The sequence below is a fragment of the Neolamprologus brichardi genome, chromosome 20 (genome assembly GCF_056152115.1).
Source record: "Neolamprologus brichardi isolate AB-2024 chromosome 20, ASM5615211v1, whole genome shotgun sequence".
Lineage (NCBI taxonomy): Eukaryota > Metazoa > Chordata > Actinopteri > Cichliformes > Cichlidae > Neolamprologus > Neolamprologus brichardi.
In genome coordinates this window covers 32,064,830-32,079,019 of record NC_142123.1, presented here as the reverse complement: position 1 = coordinate 32,079,019, position 14,190 = coordinate 32,064,830, and the positions used below count along the sequence as shown (strand labels likewise).

The following is a 14,190-nucleotide window of genomic DNA, read 5'->3' as shown; positions in this document are numbered from 1 at the left end:
TGTCTAATAGAAAGAGACCCTGCCACCTTCACCCACACCCACGACTAATTTACAATTACCAGTCGACCTAAACAAGTTATTTGGACCATGAGAGAAAACTCAGAAACGTCACACAGGCACAAACTCTGGTTTGACCTCGGTAGCACTCAAGCTTTTCTTATTGCATCACGCGTTGGAGAACAAAAGCTCTGCTGTGCAGTGTTTCAGATAATGGCCACTTCTCAAATATAGGGAGAGAAAATAAAATCCACTTTCTGTTCATGAGCTGTGTCTGTGTAACCATGGTAACATGCAAGCACATCAGCTTCACCAGCAGCTCTCTGCTGTGCTTATGTCAGTCCTAAAGGGGACCGATTCTGCTGCTTTCCAGTTCTGTGTTTTTAGTCCAGGGCTCTTCTCGAGTTGTTCTGCATGATTCACAGTTCAAATCCTCATTCATCTTAAACTGGACCCTTTCAGTTCACCTGATGTCCCTAACAGCTGTTTAAGCTCCTGCCCCTTTAATGGTACCGACTGTAAATAAAGGGCAGGTGAGGATTGAGGACAGGTGTTGCAGTCAATCTGACCACAAACTGTGGCTAAAACGGCTGCAATGCAGTTCCTGTCACACCCAGCAGAGAGCACAGCATTCAGGAAGAAAAGAGAAAAACAAGCAAGCACCAATTAACCTAACAGCATGTCTGTCTGAGAACAAACTCAAAAGCCACCAACTGACCAACAAGTCTGAACCCAGAACCCTGCTGCAGTAAGGACACACAACTGAAGCCTACACCCTGTGGCTCTGCATTGGTTAATACAACAAATCATGAAAATAGTATTCAGGCCATCCCGAACAAAGGAAAACCTTTCATTTTGACAGATTTTAAGAAATGCAGTGTTCCCGTTCATGTATGAGAATAGTTTGTAGTGACCTGGGGGCGTTTGGACCTCTGACAAACTGACGGCTACACTGTCTCATCAGATTTCACAGCGTGAATCAGTTAATTAATAGCCGAGAGCAGAACAGTTTCTGTTAAAGCTGCACTGAACGCAAACATTCAGAGCGACGTGTTTCTGCATCCAGCCAGCAGGGAAGAGGTCAGAGGTCGCTGCACGCCGGGGAGCAGGAATGTTTGTTAGCTCCCGCGCTGTGACGCTGAGCAGCTCTGACAGCAGCTGTCGCTCTGGATCTGCAGCTACTGATGACATCATGGAAGACAGGACGGCCTTTTGGATGATGTCATAAGAGGGCCATCGCTGTGGAGACAGCCAACGTGAATCTACCTACTCAAACGCCGCCTCTCCAACAGGTTAAAGGAAGTAGCGGCTGCTCTCCACAGGATGATGACCATGAATGCTGACTAAGAGCTCTGATCGGGTAACAGCTCCTCATCCTCCCAGAAGCAAAAATTGTAAAATCTAAAACCAGAAACATCCATGAAATCAGCTGATTGTTCGCAGTGATCAGCTGGAGTTGGATCAGATCGGCTGAGTCAGACTGCAGAGACGCTGCTGCTGCTGCTGAAACTCACAGCCACCTCACTGTTTCCAGAAAACACAGCTGATTATTCTGAAACAGAAACCAGCAGAGCTCAGACCTATCAATCAGAACCATCAGCTCAGACTCCAGGAAAAAGGCAGGAGCCGTGCAGAGATTAGACGGATCCCCACACTGAAGTGACGGGGCCTCTGGAGAGTGCTGCTCATCTGGCAGACGCTTTGATTCAGAGACGTCTGAAAACGCGTTTGTTTTTCCTCCTTTATTAGTTTCACTAAAATGTTCAAAGAGCCACAAATACCTGATGACAGCAGCAGTGCAGCATGCACAAATCATCACTAGCAAGGCAACGCTGTTGCATGATAGGTTAAAGACTTCTGGGAGTCATTGCCTGCAAAGGATTCGCTATTTATAATTATGTTCATTTGATCAATTACATTTGCGCTCATATAAAAATGTTCACAGCTCCTCAGTGGTCTCAAATTAAAGCTGAGGCTCTGAAGTGTGCAGGAATTTCCAGACCTTTACAAACCTGATGTAACATGTTGTCTTTACATTGTCAATCACACTTAATTTTTACTTTACTTCTGATCACTTACAGCTCTATATTTTTATTCTGAGACTCCACTAGAGTAGCTCAAAAAAACACCCATCCTTATTTATGTTATGCTGACTTTCACAGAGTGATCCAAACATAACAGAAGTGCTGGGAGCGCTGCAGATGACCTTAGAGGGAAGGGCAGCCAAATTTAAATCAAGTACGGCTTTTTGCTTTTTACAGGCACGGTAGCTGAACTTTTTGGCCACACCTCATACTGTGCGCTGAATTATATTCGGCATTGCTGATGCTATTTTAGTGGCATCCAAGTATAATAAATCTAGCCAAATGTATTCTATCTACATGGTGATATAAATTTCGTGAGAATCCAAAATGCTGCAGCAAGAGTACTGACAGGGACTAGAAAGAGAGAGCATATTTCTCCTGTTTTGGCTTCCCTTCATTGGCTTCCTGTTAAATCCAGAATTGAATTCAAAATCCTGCTCCTCACATACAAGGTCTTAAATAATCAGGCCCCATCTTATCTTAATGACCTTGTAGTACCATATCACCCTATTAGAGCACTTCGCTCCCGCTCTGCAGGCCTACTTGTTGTTCCTAGAGTATTTAAAAGTAGAATGGGAGGCAGAGCCTTCAGTTTTCAGGCCCCTCTTCTGTGGAACCAGCTTCCAGTTTGGATTCGGGAGACAGACACTATCTCTACTTTTAAGATTAGGCTTCAAACTTTCCTTGTTGCTAAAGCATATAGTTAGGGCTGGACCAGGTGACCCTGAATCCTCCCTTAGTTATGCTGCAATAGATGTAGGCTGCCGGGGGATTCCCATGATGCATTGAGTTTTTCCTTTCCAGTCACCTTTCTCACTCACTATGTGTTAACAGACCTCTCTGTATTGAATCGTATCTGTTATTAATCTCTGTCTCTCTTCCACAGCATGTCTTTTATCCTGTCTTCCTTCTCTCACCCCAACCGGTCGCAGCAGATGGCCCCGCCCCTCCCTGAGCCTGGTTCTGCCGGAGGTTTCTTCCTGTTAAAAGGGAGTTTTTCCTTCCCACTGTCGCCAAAGTGCTTGCTCATAGGGGGTCATATGATTGTTGGGCTTTTCTCTGTATCTATGAAGCGCCTTGAGGCGACATTTGTTGTGATTTGGCGCTATATAAATAAAATTGAATTGAATTGAATTGAATTGAATTTAGCTGCTGTGTTCAACACTTGAGTTGAGTAGACTTTAGCCAATTACATGTCTCTTGGCTGTTAACCTCCCCCGGATGGCTGGGAGCCTTTTTAATGGTGAAAAATCCAGCATCTAAAGATGGTCTCTAGACAGTGGCAACAACTGCCCAACACTGAAAAACGTGGCAACGAAAGGATAATGGACCAAGTAGCAACCTCCAGGGAAGAGACTGCAGTTCCTCTGATGGCCACTTCAATCAATCCAGACAGATTCCTACATTAAAGCAATAAAGAGCATTTTAATGCTTTTTAATTAAAACCTAAAATGCTTTTTAATGGTCGAAGAAGAAAAACGGCTCTACAGATACTTTCTCACTCATAATAGCTGTGCTGTTATGTTTTTAATGTATTTCAGGCATGTGAATTCTGGTAAGGATTAAAAATAGGAGCATGGCTGCTTTGAGGTTTGCTGACACATGAACCTGTTGATCATGTTCATGATGTTGGCGTGCTTTGGAGCCATTTGAATGTAACTACCTGACAAACAACACCATTGGCGCCATCAGGCATAATCTTGTAGGTACAGATTTTTTAACACTGTTTTGAAAATTCAGTCTTTGCAATAGTTAACAGCAGATCTTGGATCTTAGGATTTTTTTCTTTGGCTAATGTGTTTGATCTGCGCTGTGTCTGAATCATCTCATGCTGTGATCCAAACACATTTGCAGAAGGATAATTGCTGTTAAACTCATTTTCAAGTTAACATTTTGGGTGCTTAATCAGCAGTCTGGAGATGTTGGGTTTTGTTTATTTTTTCTGTAAACAAGCAAACAAGAAGCTGGCAAGTGACTAAAAGCAAACAAAAACATCTTTTAATTATTTTGCTTTTCTGTAAAACAGAGAAGACCGAGTTTGTAACGCTTCACATATCTCAGGAACGCAATGACTGACAACAGACTGAGTGGACAGTCACTGATGAACGGCTATCGTGATACTAAGTGCAGGAATCCTGGTGGGCTACGCTTTTATTAGGGCTACATATTGTACAATGAGGTTTTATGAACATGTGACTCATCATGTGACTTTTACTTGGCTGCCATTTTGGACGTGTCCCAATCATAGTGACAATGTAAGATCAAGTGAATAAAGCCCCAGTTACACAAGCTCAGAGACTGGCCAGTGACCATCTGGCAGCCACCTGTCGCTAAGGGAAAATGCGTATTCCCCCAATCAGCTGGCAGAAACCTCTGTGGTCATAGTTTGAATAGAAATGATGGACATGTCCACAAACACTGTGCAGCTACCCTTTGAGCTGTAGGGAGCTGTGAAAAGTGAAACACAAACTGGACACAGAGACCGTTTCCTTCAAGGTAAAAGTTGTGCCCTATGAAACATGTTGACTGTAGCCCTAAGGTACTTTTAATTTGAAGGTGAATCCTCGCCATTTCCACTTTGGGTTACACTTTTTCCTACTCCTACTCTGGTACTTGTTAAGTACTTTCAGACAAACATGGAAAAACAACAGGCAACCAAAGCAATCACTAGGAGATTTTTTGGCTTCTTTGCAACTTCTTTCACCGAGCAACCTCCAGGAACCACCGCCAACCATTTGGTGAATACCCATTTTTTGCTAGCAACCAGTGGTTGTATCCACATCCAATATGGCAAACAACTTTTAAGTAATGTACGCATGACATCACATGAGAAATCTCAACAGTTGTTGTGTTACAATGTTGTGTTTAGCTGGCTTATTAATCTGTTGTTTATCCATTAGCCGATAGATGGATGCATCTTGCTAACTGAGCTTTGCTAACATTAGCGGATAACCTCACTACTCTCCACCCTTGTTTCGAGTCGTGGTTCTAAAAAGATGATGTTCAAAACCACAGTGTCTGCATTCATGTTGTATACATTCTGATCAAGTATGGCAATAATATTCTCAGCATGCTGTTCTTCAGCTGGAAAGCTAAGCTGCTAACTTTACAGTAGCACTGGTAGGGATGGGTATCGAAACCTGGTTTCCACTGTTTCAATTCCTTGGAATTGTTTGCCATTTTTGCAAACGATTCCCTCATTGTTTTCAGTCGCCCCGAATGACGTCACCACGTTGCGGAACGTCATTTACCTGACAGGAAACACGGCGCCTAAGTGGCTCAAACGCTAAAAAGTTTGGTCTTACTTTACGAGAACGGATGACAACAGGGCAACTTGCAATACTTGCAAAGTAGATATTTCATTTAAGGGAGGAAACACTACGAATATGCGAAAGCATTTGCTCACAAAACACGGAATGACCTTAAATGAATGTCGTGTTTTTAATTCCGCTCCGGACTCGTGAATCTCAACCCAGCAGCAGCGGTAACGTTTGCACGTCCTCTCCCGTTAATGCGGCAGGTAAATAATCAACTAACAGTGCATATTATGTTAGCGCGATCTGCCTTATTACAAAACCTGCCATTACTGTGCGTTTAGGTGACCATGATGAGACAGACAGAGTCTGGCTCAGATGCTGGCAGTTCTCGCTGCAGTCTACCGTAGCGTCTCCTTTCAGGCCAGGACAGACGAATGTCACCGAGCAGTGACTAAGTTTGTGGTCGAAGGCTTGCACCCATTTGCCACAGCAGACGCCCCCAATTTTCAGTAAGTGAATGTGTTTAATTGTAGGCAGGGACATTACTGGATATTCTTGTGTAATTGCTACAGAATAATTTATGCTATCCTGGGGACCCAGTGACACCCCATTGAAGAGCCGTAGGCTGTGGATCTCTTAAGATCTCACTGTTGGGTTTGTAAGGCCATGTTACTACTAAATTTCTGTCTTGTTCAAAGAGAAGATATAAAACAAAGTTCTAAGCTAATCGACCTTAGTGTTCCGACCTTAGAGAATCGATAAAGAATCGAATCGTTAAACAGAATCGGAAATGGAATCGTGAAAATCTTATCAATACCCATCCCTAAGCACTGGGCTGCAGTATGCAATACATCAAACCCCTGCACTGACTCACTGGTGTTTCCAGATTTCTGCCCGCCGCAGCTTTAATCTACACGCTGTGAAATGAAACACTGTGCAGCGAAGCTTCCTCGACATTTATTATCCGTTCAGCTGTTTAGCTCTCTGGTACGATGAAAGTTTGAGCCTCAGACTCCTCGAGCCTCCGGACTCATTAGGACTGTGATGATCGTAATCGTGTTAATATTTCATCCTGTGAACACAGCCGGCACTGCTCTTCGGTCCGCTCCTCTGTTTGCTCGGTCGTTTTCTGTGTTGACTCGGCTCTGTTGTTCTGTTGCATTTCTGCTACGTTTGTTCATGAGTTCAGTAATCTGTCACCTGCTGGAGCCCTGGATAAATATTAACCCGAGGGCAACACCTTGCCTGCTCTCACCTCACACACTTCAAACACTCTTTCTCTGCTGGCTTCATAAAGCTGTTCTCTCTTAACCTCACTACCTCATTTTACATTCCTCTTTTAATACTTTTGCAGGAACGTTTAATGACTTCAGGTGAGGCAGACACTTGAGTCATTAACATATGAATGAACGAACCTTTATTGGCATTGCACAGAGTACAATGGAATTCTGTGACTGTCCTTCACGGTGCAAGAGGGAAAACTGAGAAACAGAGTGATGAACACTTCTGGAAAAAAAATGTAATACACAGTATTTGTTGTACAAGTTTACATAATAAGTTACATATTCTATACTTATGGGAAAGTAATAAAGAAAAGTAATAATCTGTATTTAATATTTGAAACTGCAGCAACCAAAGACTTCTGCAACTCAGTACAAGATTGAAAGTACAGCAACACCTGTGATGCGGGTGACTGACGATCAATAAAATAAATAAAATAAGCCGTAGAGAGCCATGCATGGGAGAAAACTGATGACATGCACAACGGAGAATTCAATTTAGTTCTGAGAGTGTTTTCTCCTTTTTATTTTATATCACTATACAGCACCTGTGCAGCCAGTCTGTAGAATCATATTTCTGTGCACTAGTGCAAAGACAAGACCAGGGTAGAAAAAACACACTGTCACTCAGCCTTCCTCCATGCACATCAATGCCATTATGTAACTGCAGCGTGCACACCCATAGTTAAAACTCCATCATCCAAGTCCCAAAGCAGTGTGCACATAAGACCACCAACAACCTCTCAAACAGCAAAACCCAAAACTGCTGTAAACACATATGTCATATTTCTGACAGAGCTGTGCTGAAAGATGTTTTCGGGCTTCAACGCTCACGAGAAGCGTCAATAATCAAAGCCTGTTTGAAATTTCCAACCATTCTTCATCCATACTGCCAATCTAATTCAAGGTTGCTGGAGCTGGAGCTTATCCCAGCTTTCATAGCGTGAAAGGCAGGGTACACCCTGGACACGTTGCCAGACTGTCACATAGAGACAGGCAATCATTTGGGGGGAAGGAGAGGACCCACACAGACATGAAAAGAACAGAAGCTCCACACAGAAGGGCTTCGGCTGGTCGGGGGCTTCAAACCCAGGACCTCATGACCTTTTTTTAATTTTCACTGATTGTCTTAACTGTGACAGAACCATCTCATGAGTTACAGGCTGAGCTAGGGCTGAGCGATATGGCCTAAAATTCATATCGCCGTATAATTTGAAGCATGTGCGGTAACGATATAGTCTTTTCTTCTGTATACCGTATTTTCCGCACTATAAGGCGCACTTAAAATCCTTTAATTTTCTCAAAAATTGACAGTGCGCCTTATAATCGGATGCACCTTATGTATGAATTCTGGTTGTGCTTACTGACCTCGAACTGATTTTATGTGGCACATGGCGCTCAAAAATCTGTCAAAAATGTTTTAGTACGACTTTGGTAAAGTATGAAGCCGCATCACTTGATGGATTGTCGGAGCATTACGGCTACCATAGTCAGGAGCCTTGCGGAGTAATCTGGGCCCAAAACTCCACTTCAGGTCCCAAAGTCAAACGAACTCTGCGGCATCACTGAGAGTTAAAAACTGTCTAAATTCTTTCATCTTTAATAAAATGATCAGCGTTGCTGCTTTACCAGGTGTAACAATTAAGTTTAACATCCAGGCATCCATGAAAACAGAATTTATTAAATTTAACGAACTTAGCAGGAAGTTAGCTCGCTAGTTTCCAGCTAAACATGATATAGCATGTTCTGACTGAGAGATTTCTGAAAAATTTAAACGTACAGCTCTGCTATCACTTCCACCATAAATGAAGACAGAAAACTAAACAGCAGTGACGTTTGTAGGGTTACTGAAGTTTGGCTAGCTATAGCTAATGATGTGCTACGTGATCACTAGCAACACAGCTACGTTAGCATAACAAACACAGTGAAGCTGGAGGATAAAAGCTAACTTTTTTCCACTTGTTAACGTGAGGGTTCCCGATGGTTAGGAACAAACACAATCGCATGGCAGGATGCTGTAAATGGACCAAACTTCACCCAGGAGAACAACTGAGATTATTCATCCACAATATGAGGTTAGTCATTAATATGCTGCAACAACATGGGAATAGAGCAGCTGCGAGAGAATTCAACATTAATGAATCAATGTTACGGAAGTGGAGGAAGCGCAGTTTTTGGCTTTCACCATATTCTAAAAAATGTTTCGTCTCTTCGCTAATATTGTCGCCCAGCATAATTTGCAGATGATATTGTTTGTAGCCGCTGCGATGCTTTCGACCAAAACAGGTGTAGCATGATGACACCATCAACATGGGCTATCGTGGTAGAGCGGTATAGTCAAAATCTCTACCGTTGGCCAAATTCATATCGTTTCTACCATATACCGTTTATACCGCCCACCCCTACGGCTGAGCTGTGATTTTTGGCTGCATTTATATTTCTCTAAGAGAAATTTAGAAGCAGCAGACGGTCTCTTACATTTTATCACACTGAAGCCATGCGGCTTCTTTAAAAAGAATGCACAGACACAACACCGGGCTGGTTTCTGGAACATAACAATGAGTTTAGTTGACTCAGATGGCCTCAGCAGTCACCAGATCTCAGTCAAACAGACCATTGCAAAAGATGCTGCGCACAAATCTGCACCAGCTGCATGATTCTGTGACGTCAACACGGAGCTAAATCTTTGAGAAATGTTTCAAGCATCTGTTTAAAATTCTGCCTCTGAGAATTTCATGCAACTGCAAAAGATTTGCCTTTCTCACCAAGTTCTGCAGCTCCATCCTCTCAGCACAAACAAAAGGAATCATTTTTAAAAAAAAAGATTGATATTGTTAAAAAGCAAGACAGGAACTCTGGAGCAAAGTCTAGAGTTATTCCTAATTAAGTGGCATCATTAACAGGTTCCTGTCCATCAACATATTTGTGTGTGACCCGGTCGATACCGAGGCACAGTGACGAAGATCAAACATTTAAACCTTGACAACAACTTCAGCTTGAATCCACAAATCCATGTTTATAATGAGCTGCACAAAAATATCTCCAGTCTTCATCCTGCTGTGAAAGACAGGAAGCACGACACATGCTAGCTCAATCAATCGATCAATTTCTCATCAGATATGGTTCCCAAGTGTTTCTAAAAACAGACGAGCACGGAGGGAAACATTGAGAAAAGGTTTACTAAGGATACAGGTGTTCCTATTGAGAAGCCTCATCAGCTCCTGAAGGCTAGAAAGGAATATACCTCTGACGTACGTCACGTCTTTTACTAAAGTGCACATAAAAAGGCTGCAGAGACTTTTCAGTCTCTTTTCAGAGCCTAAAAATCCCTGAACCAGCTCTATAAGCCATTTTCACACATGCACTGTAGCCCTGAAGTCTTCTAGACATCATCTGATGGAGGTGAAAATGAGAACAAAAAGGCCTGATGCAGTTGGATTCGACATTAAAGACTCTTTTACCTGCCAGGTCCCCATTGCACCAATGTAACAGCAGCAGCAGGTAATAGTCCGCTGCACTGAACGAGCATCATGTCTGCTTCCTTATGTGTGATTTACACAGGCGGCTTCCTCGTTTAAACCATACACAGCATTTCCATCCGAATCAGAATAGTTCCCCCTGTTTTCTACATATTAAAAAAGATCAACACTCTGGACACGGCCATGTGACGTCATGTGTGCAAAAGACTTCAGAAACAGGCATTAATTAAACATGTGAGGCTGAGAGAATGCTTCAAGAGACACTTGAAAACCTCGGCTCTCACACAAACAGGACAGAACGGTAGTGGAGGGTGGTGTGGGGGTGGGCGGGGGGGGTCTATATAATCTTTATTTTTAGTAATGTTTTTATTTTTTATTTTTCAGGCTCGGCTTCATTTATTAGTCATCCATTCTCACATGCCCATTTCAAAAAACAAACATCAGATATGCATAATGCAACATAGTGCCAAAAACAAAATTACTTCCACTTCATGTAAGACATAAAAGCCGATTTCTTTGTTTCCGTGACGGCGGCTGGAGCAAAGCCATGTTGATCTGCTGGGACTATAAACCTTCCTTCATAACGGGAAAAAGTGAAACTCGCCCTGCCAGAGGTGCAAGTTGTAAAGTAAAAATCACACCAGCTGTAACTGTCATCTGTACGAGTACGCTGGGTTAAGCTTGGCTGATCTGAATGGGTGAACTCCTGTTCCTCACAGATATAAGTTTATATATCTACATATCTACACATAAAAAAGATGTGTAGGTTTATCCTTCAAGCTCGGGTCCTCTACCAGAGGCCTGGGAGCTTGAGGGTCCTGCGCAGTATCTTAGCTGTTCCCAGGACTGCGCTCTTCTGGACAGAGATCTCCGATGTTATTCCCGGGATCTGCTGGAGCCACTGGCCTAGCTTGGGAGTCACCGCACCTAGTGCTCCGATTACCACGGGGACCACTGTTACCTTCACCCTCCACATCCTCTCGAGCTCTTCTCTGAGCCCTTGGTATTTCTCCAGCTTCTCGTGTTCCTTCTTCCTGTTGCTGTCATTCGGAACCGCTACACCGATCACTACGGCCGTCTTCTTCGGCCGTAGTGATCGAAGCACGCCCCTGCGGGCGGTTTATCCTTCAAGCTCGGGTCCTCTACCAGAGGCCTGGGAGCTTGAGGGTCCTGCTGTTCTGGATATATATATATGGGCTTTTGTTTTAACCTTTATCTTTACTATTTTGTTTTATTTTGATCTATAAAGTTTATGATCCGCATGTTTGATTTGGTCTAAATATTATGCCGGATGCGCTTCCCGACACCCTGTCCATTTACCCAAACTCGGGAGTGACATTTTCATTAGTTTCCCATATTTTTGTGTTTTTTCATTACCTTGAGCTGATCTATAATCACATGTTTGATTAAGTGTAGGGATAAGTGATCCAACCGTATATTTGGACTGGATGTCAGTTTGATCTGTTCATTCATTCTTAACAGTTCAACACAAACGAATCAAATTCAGTAGGAAAATGTCACTCAGCCTTCCTCTGTGCACATGAACCATGCATTATCTGATTGCAAAGACAGATAATGAGACAATCACGCATGCACGCTCGCGCCTGCATCCACCTCAAACTTAACCTGAACATGCATGTCTTTGGACTGTGGGAGGGGCTGAATTGACAGGTGGATGCAGGAAGAGTAACCCTGATTAATATTGTTTCACTTTCAGTCGCATCGGGTCAGGTGTCTGTGAGGAATGAACACAGTGAAAGCAGGTAAGGGAGACACCTGAACATACAGTAAAGACTCTCACACTGAGCTGAAATCAAAGCAACGCAAATAAATTATGTCATCAACGGGAATGCATCTTTAATTTTATTTTACAAAGCAAAGTTTAAATCCAGCCTAAAAAGCACCACATGATGCATTGGTATCTGCATCTGTGATCGATTCATTAACACCATTAACCCTACATTTAAGTCCAGTTTTGTTATTTATCCAGCAACAAACCTCAGGCCCTCCACACTGTGACCCCACAGAAAAACGCTGGAGCACACTTTTCTTCTTGGACCAGAGCGCGAGCACTGAAAATGAAAAAGAGCTGACTGATGGCAGTTTTATCCAGTGTGGAGACATTTCCATTCTGCGCTGTTTGAAACGTTTAACTGCTTCTCTGTTTAGCTGCTCCTTCAGCAGAGTGTCCTAGAGCTGGCTGCCAGATACACCCCCCCACTTTACCCCCTTTTATCACTCTTCATCAGAACAGCTCAGATTAAAAGCATCCTCACAGCTCTGCAGCATCCAGCAACACTCCACGCATTACATACATAAACACACCATCACCCACAATCTGATACTACAACCAGCTCCTCCTCCCTGACAGCACACCCTGTCCTCTCCACTACAATGATAACAAAACCCAAAACGTTATTTTCCCTCAGGTCTCCTCCTAATCTCTCCATCCTTGGCAGTAAATCAGCTTCAGGTTAAAACACCTTCTGCAGTGTGGAGTGCTTTACACGACAACTCCTCATCCCCCTCCTCCTTAATGTACTCTTCATCACCCCACTGTACCCCTCTCATCCTATATGTATACACCTCTTCCTCTTACTCCTGCTGCCATTCATGACAAACGGTCAGAGCAGACAAAGAGCGGCTTCTATAGCGCAAACCCAGCTGCTGGCCACCATGTAAACACACACACACACACGGTGTCACCCGTCCACTCACACTGATCCCAAACCAGCTGTTACTTTACACTCGCAGTTCTGATTTTACACGGTGCCACACACAAACACACACACACACACACACATAGAGACGTGGTGCTGATGGAGGATGTGACCGACAGCCCGCTGCCCCTGAGCCCGGACAGTAGGCTGCATGGGTCGGCTGTGGATCTGCTGACAGCGCCGTTTGTACCTGCAAGAGGAACAAAATGAAAAAAACAGAAACCGCTCCGACAAACCGGGTTTCTCGGTCAAAACGGCCGAGCGCACACATGCACGCGCGCGCCCCGGAGCCGAGCAAATAAAAGCCAAACCGGGACCCCCCTCTGCTGTTCCGTTACCTTCATAATTCCTGCCGAGTCCCCCTCCGGTTCTCCGCTCCGGTTTAAATCCTCTCCGGGCTTTTAGCGTATTGATCGCTCCCTCGGTGCTGCTGCCGCTGCTGCTGCTGCGTGCATGCGCGAGGAGCGTGCGCGCCGAGAGAGAGAGAGTGAGTGAGAGAGAGAGGGGGGGGCGTGTGCGCGATCTCCACTGCAGGTAAAAATGCAAAGCGCTGAAAGGTGGACGACCACACACACACTGTTACACGGAAACAGTGAGCGCAACGTACACGTGTCTCTCTGTATGACTGAGTGTGTGTGCGTGTGTGATGCCCGCAGGTAACTGTGCAGCAGCAGCAGCACCAGCTTAATGGGGCTTTACTACACTGTGAAAGCAATGACAAGTTAATGTCTCTCTACCGCCCTCCCTCTCTCTCCTCACACACAGCGGAAAGAGGGTCTGATGATAATGTGTAAGGGGTGGAGGTGGTGGGGGAGCTCCACCTTCAGAGGGAGGAGTCTGCGTGATGTGTGGGGGGTGTGGTTGGGGCAATAGGCTGACATCAGCGAGTGTGAGTATCTGTGTGTATTGTTAGTGTGTGTGTGTGTGTGCTCTTGTGTTTGTGATATTGTGGGGACATCAGTCTGTTTGCGTACTCACGTTGTGGGGACTCGGCTCCCTCTGGGGGACAAAACCAAAACCTCATTATGTAATTCATCACATTTCAGTACTCACACTGGGTTTGAGGTTACAGGAACATGACTGTGTGTGTGTGTGTGTGTGTGTGTGTGTGTGTGTGTGTGTGTGTGTGTGTGTGTGTGTGTGTGTGTGTGTGTGAGCCATAGCTATAAACTGATAGTTCTGTGCAACACTGCAGGGGCCCGACTATGCCCACAGGGTTCAAATGCTTAACAGGCAGTTTATCCTCGCCATTGTCGTCCTTGCGAACAGAGGCTCGCGCCAAAAATGACATCACAACTGCTTGTCGTGCACCTCTATTAACCTGCCACATGCAGCGCAGCATCGGCCTCCATGTGTATTTTCAGCTATATGAG

General features: G+C 44.3%; 1 protein-coding gene across 5 annotated transcripts in view; it reads right to left on the bottom strand.

Moving 5' to 3' along the window:
- The window catches only part of magixa (MAGI family member, X-linked a), a 65,260-nt gene extending 52,000 nt beyond the window's left edge, over positions 1–13,260 (bottom strand). For all 5 annotated transcript variants that reach the window (XM_087833489.1, XM_087833492.1, XM_087833490.1 and 2 more), the window contains exon 1: positions 13,156–13,260. The gene's annotated coding sequence lies outside the window, so the exon portion shown is untranslated. The remainder of the gene's footprint in view (positions 1–13,155) is intronic.
- Between the last annotated feature and the right edge of the window lie 930 nt (positions 13,261–14,190).